The sequence below is a fragment of the Rhinatrema bivittatum genome, chromosome 2, assembly GCF_901001135.1.
Source record: "Rhinatrema bivittatum chromosome 2, aRhiBiv1.1, whole genome shotgun sequence".
NCBI classification, from domain to species: Eukaryota; Metazoa; Chordata; class Amphibia; order Gymnophiona; family Rhinatrematidae; genus Rhinatrema; species Rhinatrema bivittatum.
Genome location: NC_042616.1, coordinates 320,895,993 through 320,913,905, shown reverse-complemented (window position 1 = coordinate 320,913,905; position 17,913 = coordinate 320,895,993).

Sequence of the window (17,913 nt, the reverse complement as noted above, 5' to 3'; positions counted from 1 at the left end):
GAAACAGTAAAATGAATTGAAACAAGATATGAGTCATTGAACAGGAGTAAGAGGATAAGCGGTTGGAAAGGAAAAATATCCCTCAGTTTCAAAGCTGCTCAAGCTGATAGCTGTGACAATATGCCCATGGAGAGTTCTCTCAATTACAAAGTTGTCTTTGGTGATAGTACAGCTGTGGCAACGTGCCTGAGGAGATTAACAATAAACAATCTAATCAAGTCAACATGGCACTGTGTTGAAAGAAAGATTTATTGTTGCAGCTACTAGTACAGACATTGAATAAATAACCAAAGGGGTGATTTAAAGTTGCGGGAACAAAATGTTGTATACTAGTAAGAAAATGTTATAAAGTTACAGAAGATAGCTTTTTTGGACTGGTACAAGGGGTTATGGGCCAAGAAGTCAATTTTCAAAGTTATTTACCTGGTTTAATTGTTTGTCTGAAAGTTGCCTTCATTTAATGAGGATAATTTTCAAACAGCCCTAGGTAACAGACACTAAAAGAGGCTGAATTGGCACAAGTTATAAACTTGAGAACTGCAGTGCCAATCATCAAGGTCAGGGTTGAAGCCTTGACGACTGGCACTACTGCTCGTAAGTTTCAAACTTGTGCTGATTCTCACTGTTTTGCAGTTTCTGCTTCAGCAACATCTCTTCCCCTCCTGTTCCCTGTACAGCAGGAGGCCGCAAGCTGAATTAGGAAGGAAGCAGAGTAGCTTAGTCTGCTCCAGCTCACCTTACTTCCCTTTTCTTTCCTGCAGGCTGTCTGAAGGAGAGAGGCTGGAGCAGATCAACCCCTGCTGCTCTGCCTCTAAAGTCTGAAAAAAGTGCTGGAATTTCTTCCCAGGCTGTTCTCCCACAAATTAAGCCCTGGCAAGACTGTTCAAAGGCTGCTACTTCTCTATAATGTGTTAAAATATTTATTCTATGAAACTCCAGCCAAGCATGACTAGCACAAAAGATGCCGGTATGTTATGAGTGAATCAGATGGTTTCTCTGTGGCTCATAACAGAGCCAACATATACACTGAAGGAATCCAGAGATCATCCATTATGACTTCAGATCTAGTGAAGGTCAATAATGGAGACATGGCAATTAGGCATCACTAGCTGCTTTCAATTAATGTTTATCGATGAGAGTCCATCAGGGGTCTCTCTTACATGAGATAGGTTTCCTGAAGGCACCCCTACCTGAAATACTACCAATGCTGTTGCTGTATGTTGTGATTGCAGATTAGGCTTCCAGTAAACAAACCCTGTTTAAGTGAGTGGCAGTAAATGCTGATCATTAGCCCTGGCCCACAGTATACAATATTTCCCTTTACTTGAAGGGTATTAGTGAAAGTTTGCCTGCATTGCATGGGTTGTGTGTTGTAAAACTACAATCAGTGAATTCAACCTACATAGTGATGCATGTGTGTGTGTCTCTGTCTGCCTGCAAGTACCTGTGTGGGTGTGTGTTTTTGTGCTTGTGTGTGTGGGATCCTGAGAGACCAAGCTTTGAGGACATTAAACATTGTCTTTGCCCTGTGCAGCTTCCAATGTTCTGGGCCCTACCTGGTGGGCACTGACTAACACAAAAGGGTGTGTGACACAATACTTTGAGATATGCAGAAAAGCTGTATTACAGCAGTATTAACTAGAGATGTGAATCGTGTGATCGATCGTCTTAACGATCCATTTTGGCTGGGGGAGAGGGAATCTGATCGTTGCGGTTTTGTTTTTTTTTAAATCGTTTAAATCGTAAATCGGGGGAGGGCGGGAAAACCGGCACACTAAAACATCCCTAAAACCCACCCCGACTCTTTAAAATAAATCGCCCACCCTCCCGAACCCCCCCAAAATGTTTTAAATTACCTGGGGTCCAGTGGGGGGGTCCCGGTGTGATCTTCCACTCTCGGGCCACGGCTGCGTTAATAGAAATGGCGCCGGCGCCATTTTGGTTCCTATTCCCCGACATCACGAGCGCAGGAGATCGCTCCCGGACCCCCGCTGGACCCCCAGGGACTTTTGGCCAGCTTGGGGGGGCCTCCTGACCCCCACAAGACTTGCCAAAATTCCAGGGAGGGTCCGGAAGCGACCTCCTGCACTCGGGCCGTATTGCCATATTGCAAAATGGCGCCGGCCATACGGCCATACGGCCGGCGCCATTTAGCAATACGGCAATACGGCCATACGTCCGGCGCCATTTTGCAATACGGCCTGAGTGCAGGAGGTCGCTCCCGGAACCCCGCTGGACTTTTGGCAAGTCTTGTGGGGGTCAGGAGGCCCCCCCAAGCTGGCCAAAAGTTCCTGGGGGTCCAGCGGGGGTCCTGGAGCGATCTCCTGCGCTCGTGAGGTCGGGGGACAGGAACCAAAATGGCGGTGGTGCTACCTTTGCCCTGTCATATGACAGGGCAAAGGTAGCGCCGGTGCCATTTCTATTAACGCAGCCGTGGCCCGAGAGTGGAAGATCACACCGGGACCCCCTCCCCCCCACTGGACCCCAGGTAATTTAAAACATTTTTGGGGGGTTCGGGAGGGTAGGGGATTTATTTTAAAGGGTCGGGGTGGGTTTTAGGGTTGTTTTAGTGTGCCGGTTTTCCCGCCCTCCCCCTTCCCCTCCCACCTCCCCCGATTTACGATTTTTGACGATAAATCGGGGGAATTCCTATTTAATCGCGCCTCTAACGATTTTGGACGATTTAAAATATATCGGACGATATTTTAAATCGTCAAAAAACGATTCACATCCCTAGTATTAACTCCTCCTCTATCCAGTTATCTTAGAAGTAGCACAACATCCTTACAAGATAATACAAGTAGCCACATAAACCCTCCCTCCACAAAACGTTTGCTATGAGAATCAGAATAATCTGTAACACCTAAGGTGAAACATAGAAACATAGAAATGTAGACAATGATGGCAGAAAAGGACCAATCAGTCCAGCCAGTCTGCTCAGCTACTTTATGTTAGCATTTGCCATGTAGCATCTGTTGTGCCATACAGATCACCCCTATATTTAGTTTCTCAAACTGTCAAAGCCAGGGCTCTTGTTGGTTGCTGTCTGAGTCCAATTTCCCATTCCTTCTTGCTCTTGAAGCAGAGAACAATTTATTTATTTATTTGTTTATTTATTTATTTTTATATACCGACATTCACACTATAAAATCACATCGATTTACAAAAAAACAAAAGGAGGTGTTTACAATAACATCTTCACAATATTTCTGACAATAAAGCTTAAACACATAGATTAATTAAAAAGTAAAATCATTTAACATTCTAATCATTCTAATCTAAAATAATCGTAAGTAAAAAGGCATACAAAATAGCAGCTTCCCAATTATAATCAAGCATCAATAATGTTAAAATACATGTATAAAATGTCTAATGGATAAACAATATAGAAACTTCTCAGTAATTATCAGATACTACAGAATTCATGCAAAAGGTTTCTGAAAAATCCAAGTCTTTAGGTTTTTCTTAAAAGTTTGTATTGTAGGTTCCATCCTTAACTCTGTTGGTAGGTTGTTCCATAAAGCAGGACCTGCTAATGTTAGGGCACGCTTCCTGACTGTATTCAAGTGAGCCAGTTTTGGAGAGGGAATTGGAAGAAGCCCAGTATTTGTAGAGCGCAAGCTCCTTTGAGGAATATGAAAGTGTAGAGCAGCATTCAACCAGTCTATTTTATCATTATAGAGTGTTCTATGAATGAGAGTTAAGGCTTTATATTGAATTCTGTATGGAATAGGTAACCAGTGTAGCTCTTTAAGTATTGGTGTAATGTGATCCAATCTTTTACTATTTGTGAGTGTTCTTGCTGCTGCATTCTGTAGCAGTTGCATTGGCCTTAGAGTGGAAGCCAGAAGGCCCAAAAGAATGGTGTTGCAGTAAACTAGTTTTGGGAAAAGTAGTGCTTGAAGTACAATATTGGAGTTGCATCAGAAGTATCAGGCTTATTGGTTAAGGGTAGTAACTGTCACACTAGCAAGTTACCCCCATGCACTCTTTTCTTCATTTGCATCCTCTAAGCTTTAGGGATCCACAGTGTTTATCCCATGCCCCTTTGAAATCTTTCACTGATTTAGTCTTTACCACCTCCTCCGTAAGGGCATTCCTGGCATCCGCCACCCTCTCCGTGAAGAAATATTTCCTGACATTGATTCTGAGTTGTCCTCTCTGGAGTTTCATTATGTGACCCCTAGTTCTACTGATTTCTTTCCAGTGGAAATGGTTTGTCAATTGTGCATCATTAAAACCTTTCAGCTATCTGAAGGTCTGTATCATATCCCCCCTGCACCTCCTCTCCCCCAGGGTATACATATTTAAGATCTTAGATCTCTCCTCATAATTCAATTGATGAGACACCTCCACCATTTTTTGTTACCCATCTCTGGATCGCCTCCATCCTGTCTCTGTCCCTTTTGAGATACGGTCTCACAAAGGCTGCAAGGCAAGCAGAAAAAGATGGATTCAAATCAACAACCTCCCCTGATTTTGTAAAATGCTATAGGAGAACATAGAATTGCACTCAGATGCATAAGATACAAACACGAAGTATAAACACAAAGGTACCCTATGAGACACATGATAACTAATGACACTCTACTTCCTAATACATGTCATATGATAATCATATACCATTGGAAAGATGTAAAGAAACCCATGCGGCTTTCCCGCATAACATATACAGTTTATGAAATGCTGCAGTATAGTTGGATACTAGCTCTATAGACTCCATTGTCTGCTATTGCATCTTGATGTGACAGTCAGATCATGTACACAATGCCTAGAAATACATAACTTTTCCTCCATACCAATCAATGGATTATCCTATCGAAATAATGTTTACAGTAGCAGTAGCTTCAAAAGATTATTCTAACAAGGAAAATACCTTTAAATGAAGAGGGACTCACATAGAAGGTATGTGCTGCAACACCAGACAGTTGTCCTTGTAGAAAGGAGTGCATACATATGTGATCTTACATTATAGACTGTATTTGCTATTGCACATGTTCTTCCTATAAAGCAAATATATTACATGCAATGTGTTTTTCTTCAGTAAAGAGCATTGATGACATGCAAATCACAGTTTATCTTGTATACCTCCTCCACATTGATGCCAATTACACAATATCTATCACCTCTACATGTGCTGGCCATACATTTATTGAGAATTAGGCCTAGCTTCATGATAATTACAGCAGTTTGTAGTAACACATTGAAGAAAATGTATCTTGTCATAGTAGCTTTTGACAAGGCTGCCCTCTACACCTAGCACCCAGGAAAACATATATTCATGGCCTATCCTGTGCAAACATTCATAATAGACTTACTGAACTGTGGATACAGACTTATCTATTTGGAGGCAATCATTACACTTTACCTCTTCACTGTATCCAAAAGGCCAAACGTGCACTGGGACTAACTATGTACCAACCATTTGGCACAAAGCTTTCTCTGATACATGTCATGCAAGCACTTGAAAAAACAAAATCTGGAGATGATATAGTCCACACTTATACTCGATATAATGAAAAGTTCTATGCCATACACCTTTCCTCTTTGTTATGTAAGCACTTGAATCATTACTAATAATGTCTGTTAGCAAGATAGAACACTAATGGCCTAAAAGGTGTCTGGTGTGGGTAGGCTTGTGCATTTTATTAGGACCAATGAGCATTAAGAACATAAGAACATAAGAAAATGCCATGCTGGGTCAGACCAAGGGTCCATCAAGCCCAGCATCCTGTTTCCAAAAGTGGCCAATCCAGGCCATAAGAACCTGGCAAGTACCCAAGAACTAAATCAACTCCATGTTACCATTGCTAATGGCAGTGGCTATTCTCTAAGTGAACTTAATAGCAGGTAATGGACTTCTCCTCCAAGAACTTATCCAATCCTTTTTTAAACACAGCTATACTAACTGCACTAACCACATTCTCTGGCAACAAATTCCAGAAGTTAATTGTGCGTTGAGTAAAAAAGAACTTTCTCTGATCAGTTTTAATTGTGCCCCATGCTAACTTCATGGAGTGCCCCCTAGTCTTTCTACTATCCGAAAGAGTAAATAACCGATTCACATCTACCCGTTCTAGACCTCTCATGATTTTAAACATCTCTATCGTATCCACCCTCAGCTGTCTCTTCTCCAAGTTGAAAAGTCCTAACCTCTTTAGTCTTTCCTCATAGGGGAGCTGTTCCATTCCACTTATCATTTTGGTAGCCCTTCTCTGTACCTTCTCCATCGCAATTATATCTTTTTTGAGATCAGCGACCAGAATTGTACACAGTATTCAAGGTGCGGTCTCACCATGGAGCAATACAGAGGCATTATGACATTTTCCGTTTTATTCACCATTCCCTTTCTAATAATTCTCAACATTCTGTTTGCTTTTTTGACTGCTGCAGCACACTGAACCGACGATTTGAATGTGTTATCCACTATGACACCTAGATCTCTTTCTTGGGTTGTAGCACCTAATATGGAACCCAACATTGTGTAATTATATCATGTGTTATTTTTCCCTAAATGCATCACCTTGCACTTATCCACATTAAATTTCATCTGCCATTTGGATGCCCAATTGTCCAGTCTCACATGGTCTTCCTGCAATTTATCACAATCTGCTTGTGATTTAACTACTCTGAACAATTTTGTGTCATCTGCAAATTTGATTATCTCACTCGTCATATTTCTTTCCAGATCATTTATAAATATATTGAAAAGTAAGGGTCCCAATACAGATCCCTGAGGCACTCCACTGTCCATTCCCTTCCACTGAGAAAATTGTCCATTTAATCCTACTCTCTGTTTCCTGTCTTATAGCCAGTTTGCAGTTCATGAAAGGACATCGCCACCTATCCCATCACTTTTTACTTTTCCTAGAAGCCTCTCATGAGGAACTTTGTCAAATGCCTTCTGAAAATCCAAGTATACTATATCTACCGGTTCACCTTTATCCACATGTTTATTAACTCCTTCAAAAAAGTGAAGCAGATTTGTGAGGCAAGACTTGCCCTGGGTAAAGCCATGCTGACTTTGTTCCATTAAACCATGTCTTTCTATATGTTCAGTGATTTTAATGTTTAGAACACTTTCCACTATTTTTCCTGGCACTGAAGTCAGGCTAACCGGTCTGTAGTTTCCCGGATCACCCCTGGAGCCCTTTTTAAATATTGGGGTTACATTAGCTATCCTCCAGTCTTCAGGTACAATGGATGATTTTAATGATAGGTTAAAACTTTTTACTAATAGGTCTGAAATTTCATTTTTTAGTTCCTTCAGAACTCTGGGGTGTATACCATCCGGTCCAGGTGATTTACTACTCTTCAGTTTGTCAATCAGGCCTACCACATCTTCTAGGTTCACCGTGATTTGATTCAATCCATCTGAATCATTACCCATGAAAACCTTCTCCATTACGGGTACCTCTCCAACATCCTCTTCAGTAAACACCAAAGCAGAGAAATCATTTAATCTTTCCACAATGGCCTTATCTTCTCTAAGTGCCCCTTTAACCCCTCAATCATCTAACGGTCCAACTGACTCCCTCACAGGCTTTCTGCTTCGGATATATTTTAAAAAGTTTTTACTGTGAGTTTTTGCCTCTACAGCCAACTTCTTTTCAAATTCTCTCTTAGCCTGTCTTATCAATGACTTACATTTAACTTGCCAACATTTATGCTTTATCCTATTTTCTTCTGTTGGATCCTTCTTCCAATTTTTGAATGAAGATCTTTTGGCTAAAATAGCTTCTTTCACCTCCCCTTTTAACCATGCCAGTAATCATTTTGCCTTCTTTCCACCTTTCTTAATGTGTGGAATACATCTGGACTGTGCTTCTAGAATGGTATTTTTTAACAATGACCATGCCTCTTGGACATTTTTTACTTTTGTAGCTGCTCCTTTCAGTTTTTTTCTAACAATTTTTCTTGTTTTATCAAAGTTTCCCTTTTGAAAGTTTAGCACGAGAGCCTTGGATTTGCACACTGCTCCTCTTCCAGTCATTAAATCAAATTTGATCATATTATGATCACTATTGCCAAGTGTCCCCACCACGGTTACCTCTCTCACCAAGTCCTGTGCTCCACTGAGAATTAGATCTAAAATTGCTCCCTCTCTCATCGGCTCCTGAACCAATTGCTCCATAAAGCTATCTTTAATTCTGTCCAGGAACGTTATCTCTCTAGCGTGTCCCGATGATACATTTACCCAGTCCATATTGGGGTAATTGAAGTCTCCCATTATTACTGCACTATCAATTTGGTTAGCTTCCCTAATTTCTCTTAGCATTTCACTGTCAGTCTCACCATCTTGACCAGGTGGACGGTAGTATACCCCTATCACTATAGTCTTCCCTGACACACAAGGGATTTCTACCCATAAATATTCAATTTTGTATTTAGTCTCATGCAGGATGTTTATCCTGTTGGACTCTATGCCATCCCGGACATAAAGCGCCACACCTCCTCCCGGGTGCTCCTCTCTGTTATTGCTATATAATTTGTACCCCGGTATAGCACTGTCCCATTGGTTATCCTCTTTCCACCATGTCTCTGAGATGCCAATTAAGTCTATGTCATCATTCACTGCTATACATTCTAATTCTCCCATCTTACTTCTTAGACTTCTGGCATTAGCATACAAACATTTCAAAGTTTGTTTTTTGTTTGTATTTTCATTCTGCGTTTTAATTGATAGGGATAAGTTAGAATTTTTTAGCTCAGGTGAGTTTTTAGTTACAGGCACTTGGACTATTTTTCTAATTATTGGAACCTCACTGTCGGGATACCCTAATTCTAATGCATCATTAGTATCCTTTGAAGATACCTCTCTCCGAACCATGTGCTGCTGAGCGACTGTCAGCTTTCCCCTTTGTTCTAGTTTAAAAGCTGCTCTATCTCCTTTTTAAAGGTTAGCGCCAGCAGTCTGGTTCCACCCTGGTTAAGGTGGAGCCCATCCCTTCGGAAGAGACTCCCCCTTCCCCAAAAGGTTCCCCAGTTCCTAACAAAACTGAATCCCTCTTCCTTGCACCATCGTCTCATCCACGCATTGAGACTCCGGAGCTCTGCCTGCCTCTGGTGACCTGCGCATGAAACAGGGAGCATTTCAGAGACTGCTACCCTGGAGGTTCTGGATTTAAGCTTTCTACCTAAGAGCCTAAATTTGGCTTCCAGAACCTCCCTCCCACATTTTCCTATGTCGTTGGTGCCCACATGGACCATGACAGCTGGCTCCTCCCAGCACTGTCTAAAATCCTATCTAGGTGTCGCGTGAGGTCCGCCACCTTCGCACCAGGTAGGCATATTACCAGGCGATCCTCATGCCCACCAGCCACCCAGCTATCTACATTCCTAATAATCGAATCACCAGCTATGACGGCCAACCTAACCCTTCCCTCCTGGGCAGTAGGCCTTGGGGAGATATCCTCAGTGCGAAAGGACAATACATCACCTGGAGAGCAGGTCCTTGCTACAGGATCCTTTCCTGCTGTACCTGGTTGATGCTCTCCGATCATGAGACCTTCTTCCTCCAAGGCAGCACCAGGGCTGCCAGTCTGAAGTTGGGACTTGACTACTATGTCCCTGAAGGTCTCATCTATATACCTCTCTGTCTGCCTCAGCTCCTCCAGGTGTGCCACTCTAGCCTCCAGAGATCGGACTCGTTCTCTGAGATCCAGGAGCTCTTTGCATCGCATGCACATGTACAACTTCTCACCCGTGGGTAAAAAATCATACATGTACACTCTATGCAAAAGACTGGGAAGCCCCCCTCTTGCTGCTGGACTGCTGCCTTCATCTCAATTTTGATCAGTTCCTAGTTAAGTTTTAGGTTGCTATGGGAGTAGGAATTGATTGCACTATTTATCTCCTTCCAAGGACCACGCCTCCTCGAGGATACACCTACCCTCTGTCTCAGCCCAACGAGAGCCATGACGGAGCACATCCAAGAAAACATTATGAAGGGATTCAGCCGCTTCTCTACTTCTCCTGCTAGGGCGGGATTCTTTTTTGTGACCAAGAAAGATGGGTCACTTAGGCCGTGTATTGACTACCATGGCCTAAATTCCATGACCTGTAAGGATAAGTATCCCCTGCCAGTAATCTCTGAATAATCGATTGTCTTCAGGGAGCATCTATATTTACAAAGTTGGACCTATGCGGAGTGTATAATCTGGTACAAATTTATCGCGATGACTTTTGGAAGACTGCCTTTAACACCCGGGATGGGCACTATGAATACCTGGTGATGCCCTTCGGCCTCTGTAATGCTACTGCAGTATTCCAACGAATGATGAATGACATTTTTAGAGATTTGCTGTATACAAAAGTTGTGGCTTACCTGGACGATATCCTTGTTTTTTCTAAAGACCCGGACACCCACCACACTGATGTCCATACCGACCTCAAACTCCTTAGTGAGAACCACCTGTTTGCAAAATTGGACAAATGCATGTTTGAGAAATCCAGCCTGCCTTTCCTCAGTTATATTATCTCCCAACAAGAGTTTTCCATGGACCCAGCCAAGTTAAAAGGAATCTGGGATGGGCCACAGTCCATGGATATTAAAGCTCTCCAGCGCTTCCTGGGATTCCTCAACTACTATCGTCACTTCATTCTACATTACTCTACTCTGGCTGCTCCTTTGATGGCCTTAACTCGCAAAGGTCAAGATACGCGAAATTGGACTCAGGAGGCCGTCGCAGCCTTCCACCGCCTCAAAGAAACCTTCCAGAACAGGTCTTGTTTACATCATTCCAACCCAAATCGTCCATTCCTAGTGGAAGTGGACATTGGAGCTGGGGCAGTCCTGAGTCAATGCACTGCTTTTGGCACTATAGTCCCGTGCTCCTTCTACTCCCATAAATTTTCATTTGCAGAGCAAAATTACAGCATAGGGGATCGTGAGTTACTTGCCATAAAATTGGCTCTCAAAGAATGGTGCCCATGGCTAGAGGGAATGCAACACAAATTCACTGTGTTCACCAATCATAAGAATCTGGAACATCTGAGCCAAGCCCAACGTCTCAATGCCCCAGGTTCGATTTTGAGGTTTGTTACCACCCAGCTGATAAAAATCTCTGGGCAGATGCCCTATCACAATCCTTTGGCCTGAAGACTCTCCGGAAGAACCTAGCTACATAATAGACCCAGCCTGTATTTATCTGCTACTCACCCAGTTCCTGCTGAGAAGATGGTCATGCCCCGATGACTCCGAGAAAGAGTTCTACGCTGAGCACATGATTCCAAATTCACCAGTCATCCAGGACAAGCACAGACCTTGACACTGCTCCAGCGGGTCTTCTAGTGATCTACTATGGTCTCCAATGCTAAAGCATATGTCGAATCCTGTAATATGTGTGCACAGCAAAAACCCCTGGTCAGTTGACCTTGTGGTCTCCTACAACTGCTTCCAGCTCCCGAGGAACCGTGGACCCACCTGTCTATGGATTTCAACGTGGATTTGCCTCCATCGAAGGGTCATACCGTAATATGGGTACCCATAGACCGGTTTTCAAAACTGGCCCATTTCGTCCTTCTAATGGGCCTCCCATCTGCTCCCGAGTTAGCACGCCTATTTTTCCACCATATCTTTAGATTGCATGGCCTACCCAAGGACATTATCTCAGACAGAGGTCCACAGTTTGTTGCTAGATATTGGTGTCCTCTTTGCCAAAAATTCGGTATTAATATCAGCATAACAAATGCCTATCATCCCCAAGCTAACGGACAAGCCAAGCGAATGAATCTCTCCTTGAAGGCCTTCCTGCATGCTTACATCAATGACTGCCAAGAAAATTGGTCCAAACTTTTATCCTGGGCAGAGTTTTATTTATTTTTTTTATTTTTTATTTAGCATTTTTTTATATACCGAGGTATAGCAGAGTTGCCTTCACTCCGGTTTACATATAGAAACAACATGTTACATAGAACGATGTATGAAGATTACAATTTAAAATTAACGAAAGTAAATACAACAGGAGAATGTATAACAAGATAACACAGGATAGAACCCTGAATAGATGTACATATAACTCATGAAGCATTGAAGGGCATCATTTTCTCACAACTCCCACATTGCCACTCTCTATTGTTTATAGAAAACAACCACGACCTCAGCTGCCCATACTTCTATCAATGCCGTACCCTGCAGCACAGGCTACTGCAGATGCCCTCAAGACTTATTGGGAGTAGACGAATCTTCGCTTACTTCAGGCCACTTTCCGGGCCAAGAGAACTGCTGACAGTCAACGTCGCTTGGCTCCTGAATTTCTCCCTGGCCAGAAAGTCTGGTTTAGTACTCGGTATATCTGATGCATTGGACCTGTTACATACAGCTTCAGCTGCCTCCTACACTGGGAATACATAATACATTTCATGTATCACTCTTAAAACCTGAGGTCCTATCCTGGCCTGCCCAGAAGACACCTGAATCACCTCCACTTGTGGTGTAAACTGGTACGACATACAAGGTACACGAAGTCCTCGACATCCGACGTAGAGGCGGCCAGTGGGAATACCTGCTTTCTTGGGAGGGTTACGGACCCGAAGAAAATTTGTGGGAACCAGAACATCCTGAACTATCATCTCCTCCTGAACTATCATCATGCCCATCCGGGCAAATCCCAACCTCCAAGAGGGGGGCGTAAAGAGGGGGTTACTGTTTCGCATGCTGTCCGCGGCAGACCCATGGCATGGCCCCCTTCACCTTTCCATAAGGGCTCCAGTCTCTGGTTCCTCCTCGCTACTGGTGGTGGGCCAGCAGTTCTGACCTCAGGTCCCCTCCGGTGCCTCTGACTTTGCCCCAGCCCCAGCATTCCAGGTCTTGATGCTACTGCTCATCGGGCCTCTCCACGTTGCCTGCAGAGAGATGCCATTACCCACGCTGCGCCCCTCCCTAGGCACGCATACATTGCTGATCCTTATGTAGGGACTGCAGGGGAACCTGGCTGCAGTCCCGGATGATGACGTCAACCTCTTCACAGTATTTAAGCTCAGGTCCCGCTCCATAGCAACAAGTCTCCTCGCTGGTCGAGTACTCATTGCTGCTAAGAGATTTGTCTCTACTCTACGTTTCTGATCCTCATTATTCCTGGTTCTTGTTTCCTCGTTCCTGCCCTGCCTATGCTTTGGATTGATTACACGGACTTTGACTTCACGTTGCTTGACTAGGCTACAGCCTATCTCCAGACACTTCGCCTGACCATGTATTGCCTATCTCCAGACCCTGACCTTCACTTTGTCCGACTATGCTATTGACTTAAGAACATAAGAACATAAGAAAATGCCACACTGGGTCAGACCAAGGGTCCATCAAGCCCAGCAGCCTGTTTCCAACAGTGGCCAATCCAGGCCATAAGAACCTGGCAAGTACCCAAAAACTATGTTACCATTGCTAATGGCAGTGGCTATTCTCTAAGTGAACTTAATAGCAGGTAATGGACTTCTCCTCCAAGAACTTATCCAATCCTTTTTTAAACACAGCTATACTAACTGCACTAACCACATCCTCTGGCAACAAATTCCAGAGTTTAATTGTGCGTTGAGTAAAAAAGAACTTTCTCCGATTAGTTTTAAATGTGCCCCATGCTAACTTCATGGAGTGCCCCCTAGTCTTTCTACTATCCTTCCACCTTTACTTCCTTCCAGCTACATAAGCTTCTAAGTTCCTCATCCTTGTTGAATGTAACTTTGCCTTATTCATTTCTTTTGTTTAATTTTCTTTAGTTACTCTACAGTTATACCCTTGTTAAATGTAAACCGATCCGATATAGTTATTACTATGAAGGTCGGTATAAAAAAGTGTTAAATAAAATAAATATATAAATAACCGATTCACATCTACCCGTTCTAGACCTCTAATGATTTTAAACACCTCTATCATATCCCCCCTCAGTCGTCTCTTCTCCAAACTGAAAAGTCCTAACCTCTTTAGTCTTTCCTCATAGGGGAGTTGTTCCATTCCCCTTATCATTTTGGTAGCCCTTCTCTGTACCTTCTCCATTGCAATTATGTCTTTTTTGAGATGCGGCGACCAGAATTGTACACAGTATTCAAGGTGCGGTCTCACCATGGGGTGATACAGAGGTATTATGACATTTTCTGTTTTATTAACCATTCCCTTCCTAATAATTCCTAACATTCTGTTTGCTTTTTTGACTGCTGCAGCACACTGAGATGACAATTTTAAAGTATTATCCACTATGATGCCTAGATCTCTTTCCTGGGTGGTAGCTCCTAATGTGGAATGTAATATCGTATAACTACAGCAAGGGTTATTTTTCCCTATATGCAACACCTTACACTTGACCACATTAAATTTCTTCTACCATTTGGATGCCCAATCTTCCAGTTTTTCAAGGTCCTCCTGTAATGTATCACAATCCGCTTGTGATTTAACTACTCTGAATAATTTTGTATCATCCGCAAATTTGATAACGTCACTCATCGTATTCCTTTCCAGATCATTTATATATATATTGAAAAGCACCGGTCCAAGTACAGATCCGTGAGGCACTCCACTGTTTAACCTTTTCCACTAAGAAAATTGACCATTTAATCCTACTCTCTGTTTCCTGTCTTTTAACCAGTTTGTAATCCATGAAAGGACATCGCCTCCTATCCCATGACTTTTTAGTTTTCTTAGAAGCTGTTATAAACCCTCAGCGGCGGCAAGCTGCAACCGGGGCCCGTCCCTTACCGGCGCGGCAGACCGCCTCATCTCTGATGACGGCATCCTGCTTCTGTGGGTTGGGTCCACGGATGTGCGCCGCTCAACATGGCTGTGGCGTTGGTCGTCCTCCCGGGGCTTCTGGCTCCGCCCCCTCATTTAGAGAATAGCCACTGCCATTAGCAATGGTAACATGGAATAGACTTAGTTTTTGGGTACTTGCCAGGTTCTTGTGGCCTGGATTGGCCACTGTTGGAAACAGGATGCTGGGCTTGATGGACCCTTGGTCTGACCCAGTATGGCATTTTCTTATGTTCTTATGTTCTTAGCCCGTTGTTACGGGCTTAATGGCTAGTCTCAACAAATAATGCAACACTAACTCCAAATAGATGTTTCATACCCTTCTAATACAATACATCCATTACATACCTATCCTCATATGTTGTCTATAACACAACCTTAGTACAAATCTGATGAATATTTTCACTGAAACAGCTTCATTTCATCCCAACAAGGGTCCCTTGTTTCACCCTCATTAGAAAATGTGCCCGTCTTTGTATGCAAAATTATGCACATAACTCAATTCCACATATAGCTTTGTGCATGCAAAATAGAAGCATTCCAGGGGATGGGGACGCTGTAAAGTTTGCATGCATGTGCATACCAGGGATTTTAAAAGGTGTATTTGTAAATCGATATGCACTAGAGATGTGAATCGTGTCCTCGATCGTCTTAACGATCGATTTCGGCTGGGAGGGGGAGGGAATCGTATCGTCGCCGTTTGGGTGTTTAGAGTATCGTGAAAATCGTTAAAATCGTGAACCGGCACACTAAAACCCCCTAAAACCCACCCGACCCTTTAAATTAAATCCCCCACCCTCCTGAACCCCCCCCCCAAATGCCTTAAATTACCTGGGGGTCCAGCGGCGGTCCGTAGCTAAATCGGGGGAAGGGGGAGGGCAGGAAAACCGGCACACTAAAACACCCTAAAACCCACCCCCGACCCTTTAAATTAAATCCCCCACCCTCCCGAACCCCCCCAAATGCCTTAAATTACCTGGGGGTCCAGCGGCGGTCCAAAACGGTCTCCTGCAATTGAATCGTGTTGTCTTCAGCCGGCGCCATTCTGCGCCGCCATTTTGCAAAATGGCGGCGCAAAATGGCAGCGGCCATAGACCAACACGATTCGACTGCAGGAGGTCATTCTGGACCCTTGCTGGACTTTTGGCAAGTCTTGTGGGGGTCAGGAGGCCCCCCCAAGCTGGCCAAAAGTCCCTGGGGGTCCAGCGGGGGTCCGGGAGCGATTTCCTGCCGCGAATCGTTTTCCGTACGGAAAATGGCGCCGGCAGGAGATCGACTGCAGGAGGTCGTTCAGCGGGGGTTCCTGACCCCGCCATTTTGCAAAATGACGGCGCAGAATTGAGCCGGCTGAAGACAACATGATTCAATTGCAGGAGGCCGTTCCGGACCGCCGCTGGACCCCCAGGTAATTTAAGGCATTGGGGGGGGGGGGTTCGGGAGGGTGGGGGATTTAATTTAAAGGGTCAAGGGTGGGTTTTAGGGGGTTTTAGTGTGCCGGTTTTCCTGCCCTCCCCCTTCCCCCGATTTACAATTTTTTGATGATAAATCGGGGGAATTGGTATTGTATCGTGGCCCTAACAATTTTTGATGATTTAAAATATATCGGACGATATTTTAAATCGTCAAAAAATGATTCACATCCCTAATATGCACAAGTTACTCCATGCCAGGAGTTTGGATGAGTATTTTCAGAGTGAATGTATGTGTGCACTTTCACTTTGAGAATGTATGGAAAGTCTGCAGGTAAAAAAGTTCTCAAAGACTTTTCCATCTTTGAAAATTACCATTCCCAAAATGTAATTCCTTTGCCTCCTCTTCAAGATGTATATGATGTCATTCAGGGTACATATATCCAAAAAGGGATGATGAGATAAGAGAGGCATGGAAAATATTCCATGGCTTATAGGGCATTTACACAAATGTTCTTTGAAGGAAGAATGCAGTTAGTTTTATTCACTGGAGCAGAGACAGACTGAATCATTCTGCTGAAAAAGTTTCAGGCATTTGAATTTGGATAAATTGAACCCAGCAAGGGCTGAAGTGTTACTTCTGGCATCCCCTCTGCCTCTCTCATGTAACTCATTTCCTTCTTGCAAGGCTGAGCAGTACATATATACACTGGCAAATTTGCTGAATACAAGCAAACATTACCATAAAGATAGAATCAGAATCATGAATATTTACAGCAGTTATCCTGGAATATAGACATGGTTGTGAATCTTATTTATTTATTTGCTTATTTACATATTTACTGGATATTTTTTAGACCACCTTCTTAGTCAAGGATCATTCAAGGCGGCGTATAACAATATTAAAATAAATCATATGGCCTCACTGCTTAGCTGCAGAGAAACAATGGATGGAAGGTGCATTATTTCACAGAAACTGAATTTTCAACACAAACGATATGTAGGTATTAGGAGGATATTATGATGACAAGGACACGGAATATTTTAATACATAGTATGCTATTGAGCAATGCATGCTCACAAACAAGTGAATTACAATGATAACGTACACTTGCTTGGAATAATTAGCATGGGCTTAATTCACAATTTATGGTAAAAAGCTGTTCACTGCATCAAGTGAATATATTTCCTTATATCTTATATCTGAAAAAATGGTACTGAGAGTGTCCACCTAACTCTGAAAACTTAAATCCCATTTTTTGAAGTTTTAAGTTCGCTGCCCCCCCCCCCCCCCCAGCATATAATACATGATCAGCTTCATTACAATATTCATGATCCTAATTATCTCCTGTTGGACATGCAAAGACATTCTACTGATATCAGCAATATCTGGAATAGCATGGAGAAAGCACAAGAAGCATGCCTTTTGTGTGATGTCAATATAAAGTAAAAGTGAGAAGATAAAAACTCCTGCCCACATTTATGCCACCATTAGACCTCATCCAGCTATGCTCTAAAAAATTACAATTGCGGGGCGGAGTCAAGATGGCAGCAGGAGAGTAGCGGCAGGGAGGTACTGGCCGCTCCTGTTTCTTCGTTTTACCGATAAAACGCTGTTAAAATGCCTCCAAAAAGGAAGGGCAGAGTGAGGGTATATCCCTCAATGCCTTCGACTCTGCCTGGCCAGAAAACGATCCCTGAATATGCCGCAATTTATCCAAATGGGGGAGCGGACCCCGCTGATGGAAAGCTGTTGGGAGCAGCAAA